The sequence below is a fragment of the Pangasianodon hypophthalmus genome, chromosome 19, assembly GCF_027358585.1.
Source record: "Pangasianodon hypophthalmus isolate fPanHyp1 chromosome 19, fPanHyp1.pri, whole genome shotgun sequence".
NCBI classification, from domain to species: Eukaryota; Metazoa; Chordata; class Actinopteri; order Siluriformes; family Pangasiidae; genus Pangasianodon; species Pangasianodon hypophthalmus.
In genome coordinates, this window is record NC_069728.1 from 13,554,400 (window position 1) to 13,577,051 (window position 22,652).

Consider the following 22,652-nt stretch of genomic DNA (forward strand, 5'->3'; position numbering starts at 1 on the left):
TACACACTCTAAAAAGAAAAAAAAAGACCCTCAAGGGTTCCTCAGGGCTTCTTTGCATATTAAAGGCTTGTTATTCTTTGGACTTTGAAAGCTTCCATATATGTATACTGTGTGTGTGTATATATATATATATATATATATATATATATATACCTGCATTTTTTGTTTGTTTGTTTGTGAAGACTGAAGCTGAAAGACAGATGGTGAGAAGGAGAAATGGAGAATGGAAAGACAGAATGCAACAGAGAGGTAAAGACTGAAAAGGAGAGGAGAGAGATGGATAAGGAGAGGAGGATGAAGAGAAACAGGGAATGAGGACTGAGAGAGGGAGAGAGAGAAAAGAGAGAAAGGGGGAGGTACACACACACACACACACACACGCACGCGCGCTCTCACACACACACACAGAGAGAGAGAGAGAGAGAGAGAGAGAGAGAGAGAGAGAGAGAGAGAGAGGGAGGGAGGGAGTCGCGCGCGCACAACTAAGCAGAACGCACCGGCTCGCGACGCTTTTGGTTTCTGCCTCCGGTACAGAAATCGGATCTTTTTTTAAACTCCGTTTTTACGATTCGAATGTCTAGTTTTCAGATTTAAGACGTCACGCCACTGGACGGATTTTAAGCGCGGTGACGCTCGCGGACTGAAACATCATCATCATCATCATCATCAGCATCATCATCATCATCATCATCATCAGCAGCAGCAGCAGCATCTCTTCTGCGCGTGTGGATTAAAGCGGCGGCTTCCTCCCGGTGAGCGCGTGCCACTTTTTCCACCGTCTCGCATGCTGATAATTTGTTGCTGTCTAAAGAGTAGTACAGCTAAAAAAAAAAAAGAAGAAGAGATTAATGAAACACGTGCATTGGTCTGTTGGTGGTCTGCTGGATTTAGTGTGTCGCTTTATAAATTCCCTGTACTGTAAAGTAGTTTATATTTATTATTCTTTTTTTATTGCTGTTCAGAGAGTACAAGTTGCCCTGTATTGCATTTCTACAGCAGTACTTTAAAGATGCGGTATGTCTCAAGATATCCCTGCTCCCAATTATATTAGGAAATGATGATGCAGATTATTGGATTTATACCAGTGCATTTCTAGAGCCATTCATTATTATTATGGCTTAGCAGAAGGAGGGTGGCAGGGGTTGTGATGGGGAGTGTGTGGGATGGATGGGATGGGATGGGATGAGGTGCCTTATGCATGGCACGTTACCTTATTCTTCAAATGGATAAGAGGAACAGAGACAATGTGGGTTCCCATAATAAATATAAGGAGCGGTAGCACAGTGACTCCGCTGCTCTAACATACCTGATTCAGGTAACCGGTGTCATGGAGTGATCGGATGAATCAGGAGCGTTAGAACAAAAAATCATCAAATTCTTTCACACATCTGCCATAAAGCTACTCGAAAGGGAAATCAGTGTCATTTCCTTATGCACCCTTGTACTTCTCCACCCTTTTTCTTTCCTTCTGTATTCATATGCTAGCAATGCTATGGAACTTCTAAGGGTTGAGGTCAATTCATACTAATAGTGACCTTTTTTTCATCTTCAACACAACAACACCAATATCAGATCCACTCGGGCTCCAATACCACACCAGTGCTGAGGTTAAAAGGTGTTGTTATGGGGATACTGATAGTGTCGCTGCATTTCGATCACTAATAAACCACTTCCACACTGGCAGCATTCTCACAGTAACCAAGCTGACTATCTGCCTGCTTTTATTTCTAAGTTATGGAAAATGTCATAGACATTAAAGCCTCAGGGAATCGAAATGTTGCTGTTGTGGGCTATAGTATGTATTTAGTACGGCGTCTGAATGATTGATGACTTTCCAATTTCTCCCATTTATATGTAAATATAAATATATATGGGCAGGGGGCAAGTCTTGGATAAAGCTTTCATAAGCTTCACCTTCACCCATAACAAGGCTTGTGTCACCCATTATAAAGTTTATTAAAATGATGCATATGATCATAGCCTAAGTGACCTAGCAAGCGAAAGTTAAGTTGATAAGTGCACAAGTAGCCTATTGTGAAATTTCCATAAATCCATGAACTATGCTGCTGTTTGGACTTGCAGTTTACTTTTCTATTGCTTTTTTTTCCAAAAAAAAATGGATGTAACATAATTTGGTAGCATATAAACATTTTAAATATTTTACAGTTTAAAGTTTGGGAAATATTTGACCATATACTCTAATATTGGTCCAATCCTCCGTACTGAATTAGTGAGTACGAGATGATCCCGGAAAAAAAGGCCATAGTGAGTCGTTACGGCAACTTCTGTCCTTGTTACTTTTCTAGCTTTTCACCACTTTTCTTCATTCTTGCCAATAAAAAAAAGATATGAAGATTAAGATTAAGGAACAAGCTAACCCTTAGGAAATGCCTCTACTTGCAGCAACTGGCTAAACATTCTGTTGAGAGCCGCACCAGTTTGCTCTCAAGCTGAGGAACTCATTTATTTATGAAAACATTATGCTAATAAAACGACTGCTTTGCCTATAAAACAATGCATAATGTTCCTAAGGCGATATTATGTAATTTTCTTGCTCAAATTGAGACGGAATAAACTGCACACAAATTTCCTCTTTAAGCTTCTACTTCAGAACTGGGATAGAAAATATAACCGTGATTTTATCTTTAATGTGTCTAGTGATGGGTTTTTCACAAGATCTATTTCTCTATTCTCTACCAAGCCCTGTTTTTCCTCTGATTTAACAAATGTGAATGATTTTAGACAGAAGATGTGAAAGTTTTGTTCACAGCACGTATGAAACAAGCCGTAGACTTGCAGCTACATGGACCTGATGCTGAAGAATTGCAGTTCAGGTCAAATACGTTTTATCACACTGACACATGCACATGCTAAACCACGTACTGGTTCACGGTTATGAGCGGGTTGCTTTAGATGTATAAAATTGAAAACTGTATGACTAAAGTTGAACGACAGCTACGGAAGTTCAAATCAGGTATATTTTATTTGTATGCCATTTAGAAATAAATGAAACATAAACGTAGTCACTAACCAGCACTGGGGACACGTCACTGCTTTTTTGACAAGCTTGATTTTTTTCCCCAACTCAGTGTTAAGAAATTTTTTACAGAATAGCTCAAGGCTAAAAGTGATCCAAAGCCTTTCTAAAAAGATGAGTTTAGCCCTGTTCACGGTGTGAGTTCCTCAGGGGTGAGGTCTGTAATAAAATGACTTCTCTATGATAAAACTCTCACATTCAGACGTCTATAAATTAACCTGGCACAAGCTAGGTTTCCTTTCCTGTGAGCACAAATGTTTGCATTGCACAAGGCAGTATGATCACATTATTATAGAATAAAAATATCATCATGATATTGAGCAAAATGTGATTATAAAGTGAGGCTTTATGCCGGTTGCAGCTGTTATTATAAAGGCCAATTTAATTAGCTTGTGGGATTGCACTCTTTGATTAACTTTCTGTTTTTTTGTAATGGGCCCAGCGAGGATGCAACAGGGATGATGTAATCCATAGCAACTAAATTTTAAAATCTTCCCAAACATCCACCATACTGTGGTCATGGGACAGTTTAAAAAGCTGGTGCAGGTTTAATCTGCTTAAAATGGAAGCATGATATATGCCTGATACAGACTAAAAATGCTACAGAAACACTTTCAGTGAGAATTGCACTGGTTCCTAATTGATCATGCAAGGTTGTTTTTTTCCTCTCAAAGCAAAGTTACTCCAGTGTCGCAAAAAAATAGCTTTACAAAAATCTGGATCTCTGTGCCTAATGAGCAAACCACGGGCAACAGTGGCAAGGAAAATCTTCTAAAACCTTCACTGCAAAAAATGATATCTTAACAAGTGAAATCTTTGGAATATAGTCAGATTTATCTAGTATTTCGTATTATAAGATCAGGACAAACAAAATAAATGATTATTTAACCTATTTTCTAGACATTTCTACTAATTTGCTTGAAATAGTCTTGTATTGGCAGATCAGTTTGCTAATTTTAAGCATGTATTTCTAAGAAGAAGCATAGAGATTATCTATAATAAAAAAAAATGTAAAGCTTGAAATAAGTAGAAACCTCTAGGTTTAATAGGTTTAATAATCATATATTTGGTTTATTGTAATCTTATAATAAGAAATACAAGATTCTTTTGCCTATATTCACGATATTTTCACTTGCCAGGATGTCATTTTTTGCAGTGTTGAGATAAGCCAGTCTGGCCACCACCAGACAGTGGGATTTAATCATTACAGTACAATAGCTTTGCAGAAATAAACTATTAAATGTGTTGAAAAGATGCAGAATGTTCAGTGTAACCATACTGGGAACAGGAGCAGTGAGATGAGCACAAGAAAGGTTTCAGTGGACTGCAACAGCTTATAATGATGGCAGCAGATTTTCAGAAGTCTCTGGGTTATCTGTTGAGGTTTGTCAGTTATTAACATCGGTCTGTATACGTTGTTCTGTTCACAGTAACTTTGTAATGAACATCAAATAATTACGATAAAGGAAAATTCTGAGAGCAGTAAATTTAGGCTTCTCTGACTTAGTGAATGTACTGAGAAGTAAAAAAAAAAAAACTCCTCATCCTCTTCCTCTTCCTGACCTCAACCTTGAGGTCAGAAGTTTGTGATAATTACAACACAAAGGAAAACAAGCATGAAAGCAGATTAGGACAGGCCAGTAAACATGGCATATGCAACCTCTTTCAGTTTTTGGCATTTTCTGCACTGAACCCAGATTGGATACTGCCCATAGAGTAGCCAAGCCACTTACTGGCACGTTTTTGGAAGGTGGAACAAAACCAGAAAACTATAAGGAAAACCACAGACACAGAGAGAACATGGAAAACACGACACAGACAGTAACCCAAGCGCAGGATCGAAACCAGGACCCTGGCCCTGTGAGGCATCATCACTTCCTGCTGGGCCACCATGCCACCCATATTGCCTTCAAACAATCTTTAGAAAAATCTTTTTACTGGTTGTTAGGTAACTAGCTAACTTTCACCTACCCCACAATTCTCAGTGTCCACATGCCTGCAACATTACTTTAACATCCAGTGTGAATATCCAAGCAAATACAGTCTGAACAAACACTTCACTTTGTAATGTGAACTCTGAAATCAGATTCAAGAAATACATTAGACGTACTTGAGCCTAAGAGAGAGGCAGTGAGTGAGTTACAAGCCGAGTCAGGTGCCTTACATCTACAAAACAGCTCGGAGTAGTGAAACAAGGACATTAGGGCTGATACAGGGCAAACTGTTCTACTGTAATTCATTTCGATGGTGGTTCATAAGCCTGACACATGTAGGGCATGCTAGAGGATAGAGACTGCGCTTTAGCATGTTGATGCTGTTTGTGGGATCATTTGGGTTGTTGTCCTGGAATATACTGATATCTTACTGATTCAAAGACATCTGCTGTATCTTAACTAGCTGTGTGCATTGCCTGTTCTTTATAACGGAGTGAAAACTGTACAACAGTGCACTCATTGATTTGGAAGGACGAAAAGAATATTGAATATGAGCCATAATGTTATCACGTTTTAGTAAAGCTGTAAATTAATGATGTAACAACATGAAAAACTAGTGATGTAATCATACAAATTAACATCACATTGGAACATTTGTAGCAGTCAGTATGATTTCTGTCATGAAGGAGTCTTCAGGACAGACAATTTTCCGGTTTCTCAGAAACCTGTCAAGCTGCGATTTTTTTTAATAACTTCAAGAGAAAGAAAAAAAAAGAGGCTGGAGATAACAGGAACAAATTTGTTTTGTGGACATTAAACAACTATAAATGTTTAAAAGTATGACGGGTAATGCAGTAATACATTTTCCAACTGTAATAATTGGAAAATTGCTGTGGTATAAGAGGAAAAAAACAATTATAATTTTAATTATAATAAAAAATTTAAATAAACAACTTCAAGGTGGTAATCGTAACTGGGCCACATCCCAGCACCCTGCTGTGTTTTGTTCTTTACATAACACTAGAGTGATTTATTAAGGGGATCAATCTTGCATAGTTTATAAGAACAATGAAGGAACCCCATTTTCTTAGCATTTTTTTAAACCCCTTAAACTCTCAGCTTATTATTCAGTTATCCATTGATGTTATTCAGGAACTACTGTGTATTATTCAGTAAAGTACAATGAAACTAATAGGAAAGATTACTTTCCCCTGATGGAGTTACTAGAGTGAGGAAAGGAAGTCATGACCTGTGAGCCAGTGATGTAATTTCCTGTGATCTCATGGCAAACCATCAAAACATTAAACAGTCACAATCCTACATTTATTATTATATGCTTTACTGTAATATACAATGCTGGTCCATTTATACACATTGTGGTAAGTGTTACAACTAAAAGCAGATGTCATTTTATCATGGAACAGTCGGCACAGGATTAAAACACTTTGTCAAATTAGTTCTGTATTTAACTGCTCTCACTGAGTTTAAGGACATTGATTGAAATTCAATCAACATCAGAGCCATGCGACCTCTGTAGTCATTGATAATCTGCTTTCAAAGTACACTTGCATGCAGAATCTAGGCAGCACGATAGGGATTTAATTAATAAAATCACATTGCAATTACTTTTAGGCTCATTTAGGCTACAGTAAATGGCCCTCTTTGGTCTCTAGTTCAGATGAAACATAGCTGCTCCTCCCAGCAAGAGACATTTTCAAGGGATAAGATTCACTATATGTTCACTATATGAAAAATGAATGGGTTAAAAAGACCCAGTTACCATTTTGGTAAAGTTAGACGGTATATAGTATATCAACTAACATCATATTCTTACATTAAATGCTGTGTCTGTGTGTGGGTTGACCATTCTGCCAGGGGTTTGCCTGTGACTGTTCACCATGAAATAACTCTCTGGAATAAGTTATTATTATAAGTTAATAATGCTATGCTACACTTGTACCATACTACCTCAGACTCGCTGACATTACAAAGTTAAATGTCACGTACTACATCGAGACTGAGGTAATACCACAGGTGCTGGATGGTATGGGGTGTTCTTTAAAAAAAAAAAAAAAAAAAGGTTATATTAGAGAAGCAAGCACAAACGCATGAAATGCTAGAATGTCCACACTTTCCTCCTTATGCCAAATGTAGTCAGTCAACAAAAACCTCTTTGTTGTCTAACGTTGGGTTCTTTAGTTTGTTGCTAGAACGCTAATGCAGCTAGCGGTAAAACAAGCATTAGCATTGTTCACAATGCAGGCCTAAACCATCACATACTCACCTCTGATGTTTTTGTTGTTTGAGTTGTTTAATATCTTAAACAGAACAGCTTGTTATTTTTGAAACAATGGCAAAATTATCTTTTGTTAAAAACAGATAAATGTATGTAGCAGAGCTAGAACATTAGTGGCAGCCATTTTGAAGTTGGAGTCCCTTTTTAACCCAGCACACAGTTTGGTGCCACTCTACGCTGGACTCAGGTAAGAAATGTGTGAGAAGCGATGGATAATAATGTAGTTTCAATTAGATGTGTATATTTCATGTTTTGGGATTTAATTCTGCTAGCTTATGTTTATGTATGAATGTCTAAATGGTGTTAATGAGACAAAGAAGGTCTTTTGAGGCCGGTTGGACACCTTGGATTAGCTAATTGATTACATTTAGGGTAAGGGGGGACATTTTCTATATTTAATTTTCTGCCAAACTGTTGCTTTTAACTGCATTAGGAAGATTAAACACCTAAGACATTTGGCAATTTTCTGAAATCAATCCATCTTAGTGTAGTCACAAATTTCTCCCTAACCTTCCACACACAGTGTAGCCCTAAGCAGCCATTGTCTTTAATGGGCTCCCTGAGAGCACTTCCTCTTTCTCACCCCCCCTATACACACACACACACACACACACACACACACACACACACACACTGTTTATCGACCCTGTGCAGGTTATAGAGGCTGCCACACAGGATATTACGCTCAGACCACTCGCTCTAATCAGGGTCATATGGGGGGCCATATTGAATGTGTTTAATTACTTTGTGTGTGTAAAAAGTGTAGTCAAGTCCTAACAAACACATGCACCAGGTCTGTAAGGGTTTATCACCTTTCGAATACTATTTTAATTTTCATATATGCAATATATGAATATATGCAATATTCAAGCTAAAGAGTAACTTTTGCCTAAATGAGCACTGTTGGTCAGTATAGGAAAAGAGCACCAAATAAATGTATTTCTAATTTGTTGAGTAAATATATTAGAAAAGAAAGTAATATTACATGTAAATCAGTAACAGTTTCCAACAGTCACTGAAACTGGTTTCATTATTTTTTTGTAGCTGAATCTCAAATGAACTCTATTTAGGTTCTACAACACCATCATGTTATACCGTATGTAGTGAGTGTAAGTAGTGAAGAGAGAGAGACATTTTAAGTTCAATCTAACTGTGTATAGGAGGGCTTAAATAAAAAAAAAAAGTAGTCCTGCATGGAGATGAACTGAAGATTCTGGAATGGCCTGATATCGTTTATGATAAAGTTATGATCTTGCCTCTGTGATTTTCACAACCCCTTCATCTGATGTGGTTTATGTGATATAAAGCATTTTTCCCCTCGTTCGGCTGCTCCTGTTCAGGGTCGCCACAGCGGATAACCCATCCACATATTTTCATTCTGGCATAAGTTTTATGCTGGATGCCCTTCCTGACGCAACCCTCCCCATTTCCAGGCTTGGGCCAGGCACTGGCTTATGCAACCCTCCAGTGGCTGGGGGTTGGTTCCCTGATTGAGACTCAAACCTGGACCTATGAGATGCTGTATAAAGCATAATGAAGCTAAAATTCAAATGCTATCTGTGAGAGTATAACATTACAGCCTCATGAATAGTCAAAGGCATTTAAATACTAAACATTTTAAGTACTTAGAATTTTATGCATATACTCCAGAGCTACTCCAAAATTACTGCAAGAGAGTGCACATTAAAGTCAAAAACATGATAGACAGAACTGTCACTCAGACGGATGAGTGCTTGTTTAGTATTGACTTGTTTAGTCACTTTTAACACAGCATTGTGATCATATTGTAGACTATGATAAAATGATCTCAGTGTGAAAATAATAACGTCACATGAATCCCTTTCTCTCTCTCTCTCTCTCTCTCTCTCTCTCTCACACACACACACACACACACACAATATTTTGTATGGTTATATTAATTTCACCATACATGTTAGACCATTCATTTCATTCAGTTTTCTCTTCAGTTTTCCATCTCTCACGCTTTCCCCCTTTACTATCTCTGACATCTGCTTAAAATAGCATCTAGAGCAGAAAGGCATGACTGAAATAATGGCTTTCAGCTCAGTCAATAGCGTATTGGCACGTCTAATCGATGCCTGGGATAATGAACACCACTATAGTTATGCTGTAGGAATGACACACACACACTCACAGTTCAGGTTATATTAAGGGGCTGTGAACTTTTTGTGTGATGAAAAGTATTGGGATTATTCTGCAGGAGCTAGATCTTTTCACAAAAGCAATATGATGGGAAAATTTCTGTTGAGCTTGTCATAATCAGTTATGCAATATACTTTGATACACTGATATCATGCACAGAGTACATTGAGTTGCCAGCCTGTGATGTGTACAAACCTAGTAAGTAATGAACAGGTGATTCATTGTATTCAATATGCATGATAATGTGACTGAATGACTAAAAATACTACCACTAACCCATTCAGAATGAGGCTGCCTAGGTACACCGGTAGCTAGTTTTAGGCAGCTCTGATGTACAGTCTCATTCTATAGGAACTGACGTTAATGTGATGTCAAATGTGCTGTCAGAAAGTCATCACAGGAATTTAAAGGGTTTAAAGACCTCAAAGGCTAACCCCTTGATCAATTTACTTAATGTCAAATTGATAAATGTTTTCAGGACAATGGTGGCTCAGCAGTTAAGATCCTGGGCCACTAATTGGAAGGTTGAAAGATCATATCCTCCAAGTTGCCATTGCTGGGTCCTCAAAGCTCAGTGGCTTTGGATAAAAATGGCTGCCCAAAACATTATTGTAAATTTAATGTTGACAATGAGATAATCAAAACGTAATGCATCACGTGGTGACTTCATGAAACTGCTTCAAAGTACTTTGAGGCTGAAACAAACAAAGCTGTTTAGGAGAGAAAAGGCTACACCTTTTTCCTTGGGACTGACAGACACAGAGGCCACGCCTCCTTCACAGAGACTGACAGGCACAGAAGCTGTGCCTCCTTCATTGGGACTGATAGACACAGAGGCCATGCCTTTTTCACTGGGACTGACATACACAGAGGCCACTCCTCCTTCATTTGGACTGACAGGCACAGAGGCCACACCTCTTTCAGAGACACTGACAGGCACCGAGGCCACGCCTTCTTTATTTGGTACTATTAGACACAGAGGCCACACCTTTTTCACTGGGACAGACATACATAGAGGCCACTCCTCCATTATGACTGATAGACATAGAAGCTACGCCTTTTTCTCTCAAACACACAAAGGCAACGCCTCCTTCACTTGTACTATCCTCATAGTTCCAGTGCAGAACTAAACACACTGAAGACAGGCATTTGGCTAATTTGACTGCATTCAGGATAAAAGGAGTACAATTAATTCTTTATCTAACTCCTTGTTTCATGTCTGCTTCAGTGTATAGGAACAACCAGTCCAATTTCTTGTAAGGAGCTACTCAGGAAAACTGATTCTTATTTAAACTGCCCTGCAATAAGGAGGCTGTAAGAACTGCTAGCATTGTTTCTCTCACAGTAACATATCAGGCCATAAAGAGCAATAAACATTAATTTAGCGTGATATCACAGACTGTCTCTTGTGTGGTTTACAACCCATAATCAGCAGCATGTCTTGTTGTTTTTTCATGGGCTGCTTTGAGAGAGAGAGTGTTTACTGAGCATGTACCAGTAATATATTTATCACAACAACCACCTTAAATTGTATCACGGCTTACGGCAGGGGTCATCATTTGACAAATGCTAGATGTAACTGCCAAATTCTCTCAGAGGAAACACTGTTTGAGCTACCCCCAATAATGTCACCTACACACACACACACACACACACACACACGTCTCCAGAGCAAGAGAGTATTGCCTATGCCTATTGCACATTTCAGGAGCTCAGGAGCTCTGTTGAGACAGTATTCAATACATTGCCCTTTTTTAACATGGACAAAATGAATACAGCAGACCCTCAGTTGATAATCCTGAGTTTAGTACCATAACTTTGTAAGTACAAAATTTCTACCTGACCAGCTTTGTTGTGCTGAATAGCTGCTCTTTTGACATAACTCAGAGTTGTAAAATTACATGAGTAACAGACTGTAATTTTCATAATACTGTCATCTGGTACTGATTTCTCCAAGAACACCACATGGGTTGCTGCCTTTGTATGTGTCCAAAATGAAGGAGCAGGATGTCTCTGTAGACCAGAGCTATCCATGGATAGTCAGAGCTCCTGCGGGTGGGTGTGGCTACTGCTGCAAGTGGGAGGTGGCTTGTTCAACTGAGTGTTTCTTCTACTGGCATTAATAACCTCTCACTTGCTGTTGTCCTACAGCTTAAAATGCAAGCTCTTCCAAATCTCTTTATGTAACTATACATGTTTAAAGTCAATACAGTGTGATGGCACTGCTAAAGAAGGCTGGACTTCCTCTGTCAGCCAATCAGTGTGTGAATCAAGATGTCCTTGAGTTTGATGAAATGTCCAAAAGGCAAATTGTGAAAAATGAATCTGGGAGATAGGGCGCATGTACAAGCTCGCCATTGATCATACAGACTAGACATGGCTCACGAAGACATTGGTAGAGGATAAGGGAAATAAAAAAGTATTACACTGATGAACAGATCAGACCACAAGAGAATAAATAAGAAACTCACATAGCAAGAGACTGTGAAAGAAAAAAAAAAACAGACTATGGATTTCATGGGCGCCTGATTTTCTGTGAAATTTGGGGAGCAAAGTTGGGGTGGCTGAGGTCCAAGGGAATTTTTCTTTTTACTACCATTGTTCTTCCATACTAGTTTAACTTTACTGTAAAAGAGCTGCATGCATGTTTAGTTGCCACAGATGCAGCTTTTCAAGGCAGAAACATTACTGATTTGAAGTACAGTCGTCGTTTTGAGGAACACTTCCATCTCATAATAATTATTTCAATTATTTACGGCTGAAGTTCATTTATTATATGATCTAGGCTACACGGTTTTGCAGGACAACTTAATTTTACACACACAGCAAATAAATAATGAGTGGTGAGGTGACTAGTCACGGCATGCGGCTCAGGTAATTGGTCTGCACCGTGCGGTCTAGTGCTTCATACGGGTAATTGTTCTGTGCTGCATGCTTGTGCTGGGCAGCTGAGTGGTTGTCATGCTTTTGGGTTGCCCCTTTTCCCATAGTTGTGTCCAAATGCAGATCTGAGTGCCAAAGAGCAAGGTGTCTTCACTGCACTCCTTCACAAGTGGATGTTTTGTTTTAGGGGAGTTTGATAAAATTACATGAAGCATACTGCATAGTTAATCCCAAGATCATATAGTTATTTACACTGAATATTATTTTTTATATACAAAGTGAGGAAGCAAAATCATATGTTTGCTCCTCCTCTAAGAAAAGCGAGGGTGCGAGTGCTCCACTTGCTCCATTGCTCAAGCGCTTAGGATGGAGTGTAGTCCCTGAGGAACCTTCAGTTCAGCTATGTGTATAGACAGTACATAGAATACATTGTCATAATGAAGTGCTTACTTGCATGAAAAAAACTGTTGCTTCACCACAGCAGTTAATTACACAATGCAGTTAAGTAAGGAATAACACACAACAGACAGTGCAGTTACACAAAAAAAACCACGCTGCAGTGGTGTGACACGGCACAGTGCAAAGCGGAGTGATGTTACATCCCGAAGTGCATTATTTTTGTATAATGTACAGTCTGGAGTGTGTTATTCCACTTATACCACAACAACTTTCCAAGGATTACAATGTTTAATTTATTAATAAATTACACACCACAGATTATGATGGTTTATATTTAAATTTAATGTTCTGGAGCGTCCGTGAAACAAGGTAATTCCTGATATCACTTATGTTATAGCAAGATAAACAGTCTTTCCCACGCCATTTGCCTTTCTCTCTCTCTCTCTCTCTCTCTCTCTCTCTCAAAAAACACATATTTTACTAAGAAACCAGAAAACGTAAACTCCTCTGTCCGAAGACTTTCCCGTGCTGGGAAACTTTGCAAAGCATCCTGACTATTAGAAAGTGCTGACACCTCGGAGTCCTTCTATAAGTGTTACAAATTACCATAGAAAATGTGTATCTCAGCAAATATATTACATGTGAAACTACACAATTAGAGAAGAACTGTAACTGCAGTAGCTTATGAAATGCATACATGTTTACTGTGTTTATATAGTTTTCTGTCTTTTAATTAGAAATTGAATATTACGTGTTACATTTTTCCATGCAGGCACAACAAGGACTAGTTTGCACACCTTGCAGCAGTGGAAAATAACTTTATTTAATATATATATATATATATATATATATATATATATATATATATATATATATATATAGTCCATATAATATATATATATATATATATATATATATATATATATATATATATATATATATATATATATATATATATATTTTTTTTTTTTTTTTTTTTTTTTTTTTTTTTCATTACTGTGTACTTGAGCCACCTGACATTTTCTGGGTGAATCTGATGATCCTATTTCAAAATTAATTTATACAAAATGTATACAAGATGCAAAAATGCACATTATATCCTTTTTAATAACATTTTTTTAAATTACCATTTTGAAAATGTTATTTGTCATTCACCCACACACACGAGTGTGGACAGGGCTTAAGTGCATATTGCAGAATTGAATTGATCAAAATGACAATGCTAGATTGGTCAACGTTCTGACTGGTTTGGGAACCGTATAGAGAGTTGTCAGGATGACTGGAGTCCTTAATAATTCTGTGATCTTCAGTCAAAAAATGTCTTGGATAGAGAGACATTTGCTGCCAGTAATGATCTGGGCAATCCTCACTACTCTCTAGAGTCTTTCTGGTAGCAAACAGTAGTACTGCTGTACTAGATATGCTGTTGGTGAGAATTCGTTGTAGGTGTGCATGTGTAGAAGTTGTTGAGGACTCGGGTTTCCCATCAGATGGTAGAGAAAGTAACTGATGAGCTTTTTTGATTATTGTGTAGGTGATGAGGGACCAGTTCATCTTGGTCGTGAGTGAAAACATCCGCTGAATCTCCACTGACGTTGACGGGGTGTGGCATAACATTTGCATTCATGAGGCGATAATGTGTTGTATGTTTTGCTTTCTGCAATTGTAATGCGCTCTCATTAAGCACAAGAGCAACACATGAAGCTTTTTTCTTCTCTAAGTGAATTCACAAAGATTTAAAGGGCAAAATGGTCTCAAATTTGTAACAATTCACAGGACTCATTTTTGTATGAAAAGGACTAAGGATAAGCAGCCTTTATTTTTGTCACATATACATTACAGCACAGTGAAATTCTTTTCTTCACATCTCCCAGCTTGTTAGGAAGTTGGGGTCAGAGTGGAGGGTTAGCCATGATACAGCATGCCTGGAGCAGAGACGGTTAAGGGCCTTGCTCAGGGTGGCAGCCTGGCTGTGCTGGGGCTTGAACTGCTGACCTTCTGATCAGTAACCCAGCGCCTTAACTGTTGAGCCACCACTGCCCATTATTTAAAAAATTTTAAAAAATTAAAAACCCAGTTTCTGACGAGGTTGGGATTCAAACCCATGTGTAGCAGTCTACTGAATTAACCAGTCAGCCACTTGATCCTAAAAGCCTCGACTCTGGTGGGACTCGAACCCACAACCTTTGAATCACTCCACCAAGTGTTACTTAGAAGTCCAACGCGCTATCCATTGCGCCACAGAGCCACATGAAGGCTAAGGTCAGGACTGGAGATTGTATCCATTTTTTTCCTTACGACTCATTCGCATGAAATTAAGGACTTTTTATTCAAATTGTCCTTCATCCTGAAACTTTGTTTAAATTCCTTTATCTTCAGTAACTGCTTTATCATCAGTTTATGGTGCACTTTTACTACCTTGACATTTTTTACTGAAGTGCACTATAGGTACTCTCTGGACTGTTCTCTCTGTTGCTTTCTTTCTCTTTCTTTCGTGTATATAGAAGTTACATGGAGGACTTTTTGGACACAAGCCCTTTGTCCACTGTGTGAGTAAAAACTTGTGAAAGCACTGTCAGAAACCTGTACGTGTTTTTACCATCGGTTCTCCCTGTGTGACTCTCCTCTTTACAGTAGGCTTAGATTACAATAAATAACTACAATAAAGTGTCAGCTAGTCCTTATATTAATAAACCCTCAGGAGTATGACTACTATCTGACACTGCCGTATTAAATATACAGTATGACAGAATGATGACTTTGGGTGAAATCTCATATGGAATACTCATATTGTAGAATGCAGAGAGATTAATTCAATTCAATTCAATTTTATTTGTATAGCGCTTTTAACAATGGACATTGTCACAAAGCAGCTTTACAGAAATAAATGGATTCCCAAAAAATATACTGTAAATATGTGAATTTATCCCTAATGAGCAAGCCAGAGGTGACGATGGCAAGGAAAAACTTGTGTTTGTGGCAACTGTAGATTAGAAATGTTACTAATGCTTCAATAAGTTCTAATGTTTTGTTTCTGTATCATTATTCTATAACAATGCAGTTGTAACATTTATCTGAAAATACCAGATATGCATCATGATCTTCTCAGTGGTGATCAGGATAAACTGTCCCGATGGAAGCAGAGCACCAGGTGATGGAGGATTCCCCTGATGACACATAAGGCAGTGGAAAACACCAGTGACCAGCCATTTCTGACATTTTTTGCTCACAAAGTTGGAATTTTTAAAAATTAATCAGAATTTGTTAATTCTATGGCAGGACATATTTGCCCCTAGACTAAAATGAAGTTCTGCCCCATATGTTAAAATTACTGTTTCATGTTAAAATTAATTAGTTTATTATTCATGTACTGTTACATTGTTAAAAATTGTGCCAAGTTAAAATGAATTGTCATTAGAAAAGTTCAAATGAGTTACTCTCCGAGGTTAAAATTAATTCCTTTTGGAGCTTAAAATGAACAACCACCCCAGTTTAAGTTAAATTAGATTTACTAGCCCATAATAATTGCTGAATAAATGATCCTTATAATCCAAGAATACATATTTATACCTGTATGTAAAGCAGTCTGAGATTTTGAACTCAAAAATTTCTAAATGTGCTGTATGGAAGATGATGATGATGATGATGACTATGGTTGTTGTTGTTGTTGTTGTTAGTGGTGGTGTTGTTGTTGTCTTATTAAAACATCAGGAATTTAAAATTGTTTCTTTTGAATGCTAGTTGTTAAGTATGGTCAGACCTGACACTGACCTAATTAATACTTAATAATACTTAATTATTAATAAAGGTGGAGTCTTTCTAGAAATAATATTTTGACAAAAACTGATTAAATAAAACTGGTGATTGTACTTAGACTTTTCTGAGATCGTACTCATTTGTACTTTTCAGTGGTTCACTTGAGGTAAATACAGAGACCCACTGTTCTTCCTAGTCTAAAACTATAGACATGCTGTGATATTTTTTTAAAAATATGAAATTTTCTGGTCTTATTTTCCTGATCAGTGAAGCAAAGAGCTTTGTGGGAATGTTTCTTCACTATGCCTACAGGGAAATTAGCTTTTATTCATCCCCAGTCTAAAACAGAACAGGGGGAAATATTTTGGGCCAGTGCATACAGGGAAATCAGCATCTTCAAATACCAGCAATGTTATCAAGTTTCACTGCAGACCTGCTCGGGTCAGTATGACCCATTTTACATTTTTAGTAAAAGTAGAACAATAATGGGGAAAAAAGTTCCCCACACGTCCTGGAAAATCTGGAAAATTTATAGCTGGAGGCAACGAGGAGGTCACAATTTATAATGCAAATATAATTCAAAGATCTTTATCGGCACTTCAGTTTGAAAGTCCAAGGATTTGTGTAAAACATCTGGATCAGCAGTGGCTTTAAATAAATTGTACTATTATAAATTAAATTATTAATGTTTGTACTATTAACTTTGGTACTGTTTTTCTACCACATTTTTTTCTCTGAATATCAAATTGTGTGCACTACATGCAGTGCACTACGTAGGGTGTACAAGCCAAGTATGTTATATCCTAGAACCTAGATAAGACCTGAGTGAACTAACAGCTGACTGGACAGTTTCCAGTTAGAGGTCATTGTGGTTGTAGAGAATGCACATTTCTGCATTTCATTTTCTTTACCACTCAATACGCATGCTTTTAACATTATTATTTAGGCGTCTGATATAATAGTTTATGACATATTATCGGTGCCTAATGGGCTAGAGCTTGAGGTAGAGCACATGAAACGCAGGTCTAATTGTTTTTATAATAATAATAATAAAAAAATCTATCACTGTAATGTAATAATCTCCCACTGAATGTTTGTATCCACTTTAAATACATGATTGTTTGAATGGGTCATTGGTGGAGCGTGCCCAAGAGTTAGGACTATGAACAAGGGAGTTTGTGTTCAAGGGCGTTTGTGTTCAAATGTGTGTGTGCGTGTGTGTGTGTGTGTGTGTGTGTGTGTGTGTGTGTGGCATAGCATCTATTCTTAGTACAGCAGTACTGAACTGAAATCTGAAATTTGGTTATATTGGGGGATTTGAACTCATTTACACACAACCATTATTAGGAACCTAAGCAGACAATCGTCCACATGTATACAGATATTTTTTGAAAACAGTTTTTCTCCGTCCATTTATGAAACCATCTTTACATGAAAACGGAAAAGCAATTTGAAACTGCTCACATAAGCAGGCCAGCCCATTAGGCACCAATAATATGTCGTAAACTGTTTTGTCAGACACCTAAATAATAACGTTAAAAGCATTCATGTTGAGCGGTAAAGAAAATGACAAGCAGCCACAACAACCTCTAATTAGAAATTGTCCAGTCAGCATCTAGTTCCCTTGGCTCTTATCCAAAATCTCCTTATACAGCATGGCTTCTACCTCCCGATTCCAGAGCAGTACAATGCGTATTGTATTCTGGCATCTCTGCAAATGGCATCTCTGCAAAACAAAACAAAGTGGAATTAAATTGCAAACATGTTATCTAATAAGAAATTATACACCACAACTTGTAACAGCCATGCAAACTGCAGCTGGCATGGGCAAATTGAAGCTGTGATATCAGTGTTTTCATAGACATACGTTTTTTCCCCCATCCACAAGAAAACAGTGAAAATGTCTCCACCGTTTTGTTTTTTTTTTTAAAGCTTCATTTTCAGTGACACAAAATGGTGTTTTTATATGGATGGTAGGCCAAAATAGAGAAAAAAAACTATCTTTTCAAAAATGATGGACGGGGTCTATGTAATCTTGTATAGTGCATGATTGCTAGTGTATCGTCCATGCGTGATACGATCTTTGACCTTAATAATAATAATAATAATAATAATAATAATAATAAAACGCAATGTAGTAGAAGCTTATTTGAGTTTGTGTGTCTGCTTTAATCAGTCAGTAGGAGATTACGTACCAAAAAGGTCTGGTGGATTTGAAGCCTAGGGCAGGAATACTGAACACCTCGGGGCAATTTAGAGTAGCCAATCCACCTACCAGCATGTTTTTAGGATGTGGGAAAAACTGGGAGAACCCAAAGGAAACCCATGCCAACAGGGAGAACATGCAAAACTCCACACAGACAGTTATCTGAGCTCGGGATCGAACCCTTAGAGCTGTGAGGAACTTACACCATCTTGCCATCCTGTCTTGTGTTATATCTCAGGAAAACGATTTCATTATGTGGGAAAATTATTAGACTTCCAACATGAAATAGTGGCTTCCTATTCCCTTTATCTCATATTTCCGCACTTACCTGCCATCAGGAGGCTCCCCAAGCTTGGAAACTTTCGGTGCTTAGTTTACTCTTAACATTCTTTATATACGTAGCTCATCTTTAAGATGAACATATGATAGATTATGTGAAAGTCTAAAGACATGGTTCAATGAGACAGCATTTGTAATTAGTGGAGGGTTAATCTGTGCAATCTGTCCACCTGCTAAACATTTATCTTAGGTCCTGCTTCTAAATCAAGCAGCCAAATGTCCCCTGCACACTTCCTATCTCTTAAACAGTTGATACATTTTGGTTTAGCACATTTTGGTTTAGTATCATGTCCCTCTACACCAGATGGACAGCTGGGGTGAATCTGGTTCCAAACAGCTGCAGGCAGAGAAACGCTGACAGATAAACAGATGGCCGTAGCACATCGGCATTTCTGCAGACGGACACGGCTGTTAAACACGTCCTCGCAGCTGGGACAGTGGAATGCACAGACACGGCCCGAAACCTAGCACGTCATTTCTCATTTTTGTTGCGGTTGAGCCACTGCATAATAATAAGAGTGCATTTCCTTTATATAGAACATTTTTAAACCACACTCTGCACTTTTTAAAGCTTTTTACGTGGAACTCTCTCTGGTGGGAAATCACTCTGTTATGTAGAACATATAAGGATCCCTGAACCCTCAAGGATTCTGGATTTAACATTGTTTTTTTGTGAAGAGTGATGTTTTACAAAGTTTATGTAGCAAAAATGCAAGAAATGCAGATGAAAACAATCACATTCTAACATTCTGTGTCTCAAATGCTAGAATTCACATCTAGTTCATTCTTACAGGAACGTCGGCCATTTAAACAAATGTTCTAGACTTCATATAATATACAGATACTCTATAACAAAAATATCACTCTACATAAACCACAACATAAAGCAACATACAAATAAAAGCCACAGCAGCCATAAACAGATCAGACCTTTAGATATGTTGTTAAGGATATCACAGCTTCACAACTTCACACTTTATGTCATTATACAATCACTAGAATGTTACATTTATAGACTAATTTTCACTCAGAGTCATTTCTCAGTGTTAAAATGAACATGCTCACTGGGAAAACACCAAGACGATTTCATTAAAAGACTTAAATTTACAACAATCAAGACGTCTCCTATCTTCCTATCTTCCTTTTGGGAGCTTCCTAAGATGGATGATGCTGTATTAAGAAAACTAATGAACTCTAACGTAGTACTTTAAATCTCAATCTTTTTGTATGGTGGGTTATTGTGATAAAGGCACTACCACTGTACTAAAGGTTGCTGGTATATCATCCATGTTTGATAGAAACTTTGCTCTTTTTTTAACAGTAAAAGTGCTCTTTTATAGTTTTCATTGGTTTTACATTGGGCCCATTTTATAATAGACCATGTTTCCAAGTTTTATCATAATATAATATAACAGAATCTATTTTTTCTTATAGAAAGAGGTGATCTTTGGTAATGGCATCAAAAATGATATATATATTTACAATATAATCATTTCTATCACGAATGCAGACAAAAAGAAGCAGTGGCAGTGAGTATTCAGGAAACAGACATGAAAGAAATGGTTATGGATGGAATAACTCACTTTTATTACTTGCAAATAGCCAAGAAGAGAGTTAAAATGAAGAACAAAGAAGTGCGTCGATGGGACAAACAATGGTGATGAGTGACTGATCATTGGGAATAATGGTTTGCACATTTCTCAACAAGTACGTTTTAGACATCTTTAGGCAGCCTGGTTTTTTACCACCACATTTATTAAAATGACTCCTCATTTACCCAACATGATTTTTGCAGCAAGATAGGCAAAATATGAATAAAAATGCAAAATAATAAATAAATCAAAATATCACATTGATTTGGTGAAATATATTTTTAGATTTTATAATATCAAAGTACGTTATAGGCAGATAAACAATTAAGGCAAAACTCTGATTTTTTTTTATTTTTATTTTTGGCCAGAATTTCACCACAGTGACCATTTTCCCAGACCACAACACAGTTATATCAATACTTAGAAACTTTTTTTTAAAGGCATTTTCGCTTTATAGAACTTCTTTAGATTTGCCAAACACTTTTGTCTGGTACAGTATATGCACACATACAAATAACAGACTTCCATCCTCCTCCTTATTCAGCACCAGTAACCTTCTGCTATGTGTGATCTGCAGACAGACACTATTGGCGAGCACACATCCAGGAACGTCTGGGTCTTTGATTCAGCTTGAGGAATTGTCAGTGAGTGCATTGGAGCTGAGAAGAGTTTGAGAACAGGATGCTGCATATTATAGCATTATATTCGTATTCTGCTGCATTAGTGAAAGGTCAATTCTTTATTTTCACTCAGCTTGTCTTTGTGTGTCCTTTCTGCTGCACCTTCAAAAGGTCGCGTTGCTTTAATAATCAGCTGTTGTGTTATTAATCCAGAAGCAGTGTGTGTCTGTGTGCGGTAGACAAAGTCTTCCCCTCAGTGTGAATCAGCCTTTGCAGTGTGCTGTCTTTTTTTGTGCCTTGTTGAACACGCTGCTCCGGCGTTTCTAATCAGCTCATGTTTCATCGGCTCGCTTCGGCGGCAGAAAATGATTCCTATAAATACACAGGAAACATATTAACAACCGTTGTCAGGGTTGTAATGGTTTCAATTAGTCAGTTCCTGGCGTAATGTGCATAATTCATGACATATCCATGCGACCGTTTTTAATTTGCGGCTCTGCCTGTGGCTACCGCAACTCTGCGGGCAGTTCCAACGTGACACTCTGTGATTAATGTCACAATTTCATGATGATCTGCCTGGTAAAACTGAAGGAGCCCCCAAAATATTTCCAATTCTTCAAAAGCCTTCTCTCATTTTTTTTTCACTCTCGCATCAATAAGGGGTTTGCTTATATAAAATTACAAGGGTGGACAAATCATAAATCCATTACTTAGCCCACCTGGTGTCTCAGTGCACTTGCACAATCAATGTTTTGTTTGCGCTGAAACTCTTTTTAGATAACTGATAATATGCACAAATGCATATTGGGCTTTTTTTTGCTTCCTGTACTAACAAAAACTTGTTATCCTGTACCAAGATAGGCTCAACACATTAGCTAGCGTGCTATCGGTGTAACACCAGATGTTCTATTGCTAGAACAGTAACGTTATCATTAGCTCTACTAAATATGATGGCAAGCTTTTCTGATTTTGATAAACTATAATACTGTATAATTAAAATTAGCAATGTATAGAAAAAGTAAAGAAAGAAAGAAAAAAGGCTAATATTGGTGTGACATGGTCAAGCTTGTGATTGGCTGATGGAATTTTTAATTAAGCTACATTTAAGGGATGTAATGCCACATATTTGTCCTGATATCAGAACATAACCGACTCATAACTGACTCTTTATCCCTCACGTCACTTATAATTGACTATTGGGATAGTCCTATTATAAAAGTGGAATATTCATACTCAGAAAATTGCGCTATAAATGTTGTGGTCTCTCCATATTCATAATTGTCATATGCAGGTACTTAAGTTGATTTTCTTGCCAGTCCATTCAGATTACGTTATTGTTTAACTGATGTGCTGATCTGAAAGGAAAACATGCCCATGGTTTAAAGGATTTGCTGACCAAGCATTCATCTGCTACGGTTCCAGCTGAC

General features: G+C 37.6%; 1 protein-coding gene and 1 non-coding gene across 2 annotated transcripts in view; one reads left to right on the forward strand and one right to left on the reverse strand.

The window, feature by feature from the left end:
* Nucleotides 1–436: 436 nt before the first annotated feature.
* The window catches only part of tmem121ab (transmembrane protein 121Ab), a 69,095-nt gene continuing 46,879 nt past the window's right edge, over nucleotides 437–22,652 (forward strand). Inside the window, exon 1 of the mRNA XM_026923446.3 lies at nucleotides 437–752. The gene's annotated coding sequence lies outside the window, so the exon portion shown is untranslated. The remainder of the gene's footprint in view (nucleotides 753–22,652) is intronic.
* trnar-ucu (transfer RNA arginine (anticodon UCU)) lies at nucleotides 14,869–14,960 on the reverse strand. Its single transcript is given in 2 exon segments — nucleotides 14,869–14,904; nucleotides 14,924–14,960. It is a non-coding gene; the product is annotated as a tRNA-Arg (tRNA).